The following is a 5,235-nucleotide window of genomic DNA, read 5'->3' on the forward strand; positions in this document are numbered from 1 at the left end:
GATACCCGATAATCCAAAAATTCTATACCCGAACCCGATCCCGAAACTCGAAAAATCGGATATCGGATATCCAATTACCCGATATTTCGGGTTTGGATATCGGGTATCCAATTCCCGATTATACTAATACTATAATAAATTCATTGCTTTGAAGGAGTCTATAGTATCATGCTTTATACTCCCTCCGTCCTATAAAAGTATTGAGACAAAAATTTTGGATACGGAGATTAAGAACTTATATTAAATAAATAGGAGATATGAAAGAAGTAGGAAAGATAAGAGAGAGTAAAGTAAATGAAGGAATAAAGTAAGAGAGATTAGATGTTTTATCTTTTGTTAAAAAAGGAAATGACTCAACTTTATTGGGATTGACTAAAAAGGAATACAACTCAACTTTTATGGGACGGAGGGAGTACTACTAATATTTATAAATGTAATACCTTGTACATTTAAATAAAAATTTATTTGGTATATTTTATTTATTTTTAATAAATTTTTTTAAACAAAAATTTATATATTTGTTTTGGTTTTTGTGTTTAAGAATTTGATTTCCAAATGTCTTAAAAGTTGTCCAACATAGAGTGAGAGGGCGCACTAGTTACTTGCAATGTTGCTTTTTTGGCTGGTCACAAACTCCTTACACTATTTATAGTTTAAGTTAGATGTAATGCATTTAATTAATATGCTAATTTAAGTTAAGAGCTCCTTTATTAAGTAATGTCTCATTACACTTAAATTCTAATTCAATATACACTAAAAATCAATCTCAAATTTACGGCCTAAAATGAAAAGTGTGAGAAACATGAGACGGATGGAGTATTTTAATTAAGAATAATACTAGTATGTTTTTCTATATATACTTATAATATTGAAAATATCTAACTAAAAATAATTATACAGTTTAATGTTTACATTTATTTTATTTATAAGTTATTTAAATGTTAATGTTAAGTATGGTATACTTTAAATATTTATACAATTTTAATATCGTGAAGATATTATATTCTGATTTCAAAAAGTAATATATACATATTAAACAATTAATATAATAATATAAACTAGAAAACAAATAACTGTAAGAAAAAAGAAAAATCAAAAAGAAAGCAAACATAAAAGAAACGTATTTATATACTGATTTGAAAAGTAACTATGCATACTAAGCAATTAAAATAATAAATAAAAGTATAAAAAAATCTAAAACGAAAGCAAACATAGAAAGAAACGAAAAGGATTTAATGACTCAGTTTGTTATTCATGCACAGGGGTATATTAGTCTCGAAAAAATTAATACTTTTAAGATGAACTAATTTCAAGTAAATTAGCATTTAATGTACTATTTTTTTAGTTTTTTTGCCAGCCACGTTATGGCCATTTAACATCACTCTTTATGCTATATATTAATCTAAATACTCTTTTATGGCCGGCCATAATGTGACCACATAGCATTATCCTATGTGATAGAGTAATGCTATGTGGCCACAATGTGGCTGGCCATACAATAGCAGTTTTGTAAATAGTTGAACAAAATAATATTATAAAATAATAGTTTTAGATAGTGCTCAAGTATTTTTACATATTCACCCTTATCCTTCCAATTTTGAAGAGAGAATATACATTTAATTTCAAATTTGAAATCAATCTCTCTCTATCCTAATTGCAACCCGATTCCCAAAAAATAATTATTATCGGATCCTTAAAGCGTTGATCAATTAATTCTCAACTAATGAAATATGTAAGTTAATTGCATCTATCAAAATTTTTCTCCTTTAAGTAATCTTTTTATTTAGAAAAGTTTCGCTAAAGTCTAATCATTTTTATATTGTTATGATGAATATATATTTTCACTCTTAATTTATTTTTTCTATTGCTTTACTCTTTATTTGATTTATTTTTCTATTTTTTATACTTTATCATCTATATATCCTTAACACATTAAATATCCATTTATGCTAAAAAAGAAGTGTCTCGACTATGAAAAAACATAGCGAGTAACATTTACCGTAACACTCCAAAATGGATTCAGTCTAACCGTATGATTATAATTATATTATAAACTAATTGTGATTCTAAAAAATAATACTATTAAGAATAATTAGTAAATAAATAAGTATATACTAAATCAAATGAGTAATATAAATTTCTAACATAATTTAATGTCATGATTATCATAATTATGGACCGCTATATAGCGTCACTAGTTCATATTAACAACGGCTATAATTCGATATCGTGTAGTATTGTCATTACTTAGTATATTTAATTATAAATTTTATACAACATATACTCCCTACGTTCCACTCTAAATTACACATTTTTTAGGGGAAATGTTCTCACTCTAAATGACACATTTCTATATATATATAGAAACATCACTCTCTCTATTTTTACCTTCTTTCTTACTTTATTATCTATAGTTTACTCACAAAACAACACTACATAAAATTTCGTGTCGAATTATAAATGCTCTACTTAGAGAGGGACGGATGGAGTAGTTTGTTATACACATTAATACTCTCCAGTACTCCTCCACCCCACTGAATATGACCCAATACCCATTACCGAAAATAGAAACCACTTTATTTCTACTTTATTCTTCATCTCTTACTTTATTCTTTCTACTTAATACACAAAATTAAAACTGCATAAAATCATGTACCGTCCAAGAAAGGGATCATATTCGTTGGGACTAGGGGTAACCATAATATATTCTGGCGTATAAAGTTATTATTATGAATTCTTATTAATCAATATTATAATATGGTATAGTATCTTATTTAATACTACGTAATTGTATTAATGTTGTAGTATAAAGTTATTATTATGGATTAATAATATTATGAATTATTAATATTGCATATACTATACCATATATGATGATATTATAATTAATACTATGAATTATCATAGTTTTACATATTGAAATATTATGAATTTTTATAATATGATAATCTACTAGTTGTACTTATTATTAGTGTAGTACGAGAACTTGATAGATTAGGCCATTAGTGGGGGAAAATTGAAGATTCAATCAATTAATTGGGCATGTGTTTGATCTAAGCTTAGATTAATCAATTTAACTTAAATTGAAAAATCAATTAGAAATAAAATTGATTGATTCAAATTGATTGATTCAAATTGATTAATTGGGGATTCATTAGATCAATTGGGAAAATATAAATGATTGGATACTCTTTTAGTCCATCCCACAATAGTATGCACAATTAATTTTGAATATTTTTTTTTATCTATAATAAGGTGAGACTTCAATACTTGATTTATTTTTTCTTTCTATTTCTCTCTTACTTTGTGTATTATATTGGGCATTAAAATTCGTGTATAACCCAAAGTGCATATTCTCGTGGAACGGAGGAGGTATTATTTTCCATTATATATATACTTAGCATACAAATTAATAATTATCATATATTTTATAAAATTATTTTATATTTTTAAAAGTAATTGATAACACCAAACACATTTGTACTAGTAATATGAAATTCGTAAAATAATACAATAACTTTAAACAATTAAATGTGATATAGTACTAATTATTATTGTTACTATTGTTATTAATATTTATTAATGTATTTGCTATTGTCGTTGACTTTATTATAATAACATTATTTTTAAAATTATCCTCAATATCAAATGTTAAACTTTGTATTCTACTATATATCGCTAAATTTATATATTAATTTATCATATACTGATAGTACTACGGAGTAATTATTAGTGCAAAACGTGGCACACACTTTAGACCTGTGCAATAAAAAGAACTTAAATATTTAATTATAATATTATATTATACGACTATTTTTACTTAATATTGTTATTTTTTATCATAAATAAAAATCTGAGAAAATAAATGTAATAAGTACAAAAGTTGAGGAAAACATTGATGTAAGAATTAAGGCAAGGGGTAGAATAGTCTTGAAAATATTGATACTTTCCAAGTACATTAAATTTAGTTGAAAAATCTAATTATGGTCAGCCATAATGTGGTCATTTAGCATCACTATATGTGATATCCAATATGATAAATTCAAAATTTAAGCTACAATCAATAAGACATTAATATGCTTTTAACAGACTGTCACCGCATGGAGTATCACTGGTTTCTATAACTAATCTTCTAATTATTACTAAAATAATCATCTTTTTATCTCTCGCTATTCCTATTCACATTCCGCAAATAATTTGGCGACACCAGTAACAATGCCGAAAAATGTCTCATATTTATAAACAATGTCTTGGACTCCCAATATAATATTTCTGGCTTCGTTACTGATTACAACAACAAAAATTTCCATAAACAGTGACGGATTGATCAAGTGTATGAAAATCGATGAAGCATGTTTCGTATTAAAGATTAAGTTGATGCAAGAATATTGAATTGGTGTGGGACTAATTTTATCCTTTCAACCTAACACCATTTTATAAAAACTAAAACTTATATAATCCACAAATATTGAATACCGTTTGCTCGATCAAATATGGGAGCTAGTTCTTTTACTACAGTTTTATATCGAATTTCATAATATCGAAAAAAGGTACATATATTATATTGAAGCTTAAATTAGGTAATAGCCATTAATTTGGACCTTTTAATATATAATACTAATAATTAATGAAAGTTTAGCTTCACATTCACAAAAAGGAAAAATGAGAAGGCTTATTTGTAGAAGTCTCTACGGAACAAACATGACTCATCCTATTACGTGTCCAAACTACAAATTTCCCACCTTAATTAAAGCACCACAATTTTGTACTACATATATAACTCACACACACATTCAATAAATTTAGGCATCTAAATTGTTACATTAAATCCTAGTTACATAAAATTTAAAGTTGAAGACTCATCTCATGGATTCTACTACAACTAAGGTAAGTGTCTTTTTTATTTTTTTTTTAATTTAAAATTTACATTGATGTGTGTGTAATTATGGTTTTGCACATTTTTAGGGTAATGAAAGAGTTAACGATGAGGGAGTGGTGGAGAGAAAAGTGGAGACAGTCGATTACCGGAAGCCGGCGGGAGAGGAGGAGCCACGGCCGGAGAAGGTGGCGGTGACTCATCTCGTTCAATGTTAATTTTATGAATGCCTCGTCTTTTGGTGTTCTAGTGCTTTATTTTTATACATCTTGGTCTTCAAAGATCCTTATTTGCATATCATAAATGAACGTTTACTTATATAATTTCGATCGACCGGAACTTAATGACGCTTTTATTAC

At 26.6% G+C, this 5,235-nt stretch overlaps 1 long non-coding RNA gene across 1 annotated transcript; it reads left to right on the plus strand.

Annotated features, from left to right (window-relative positions):
* The first annotated feature begins 4,766 nt into the window (after positions 1-4,766).
* On the plus strand, positions 4,767-5,235 carry LOC125198618. The gene is made up of 2 exons (XR_007172436.1): positions 4,767-4,887; positions 4,966-5,235. It is a non-coding gene; the product is annotated as an uncharacterized LOC125198618 (long non-coding RNA).

The sequence above is a fragment of the Salvia hispanica genome, chromosome 1, assembly GCF_023119035.1.
Source record: "Salvia hispanica cultivar TCC Black 2014 chromosome 1, UniMelb_Shisp_WGS_1.0, whole genome shotgun sequence".
Taxonomy (NCBI): domain Eukaryota; kingdom Viridiplantae; phylum Streptophyta; class Magnoliopsida; order Lamiales; family Lamiaceae; genus Salvia; species Salvia hispanica.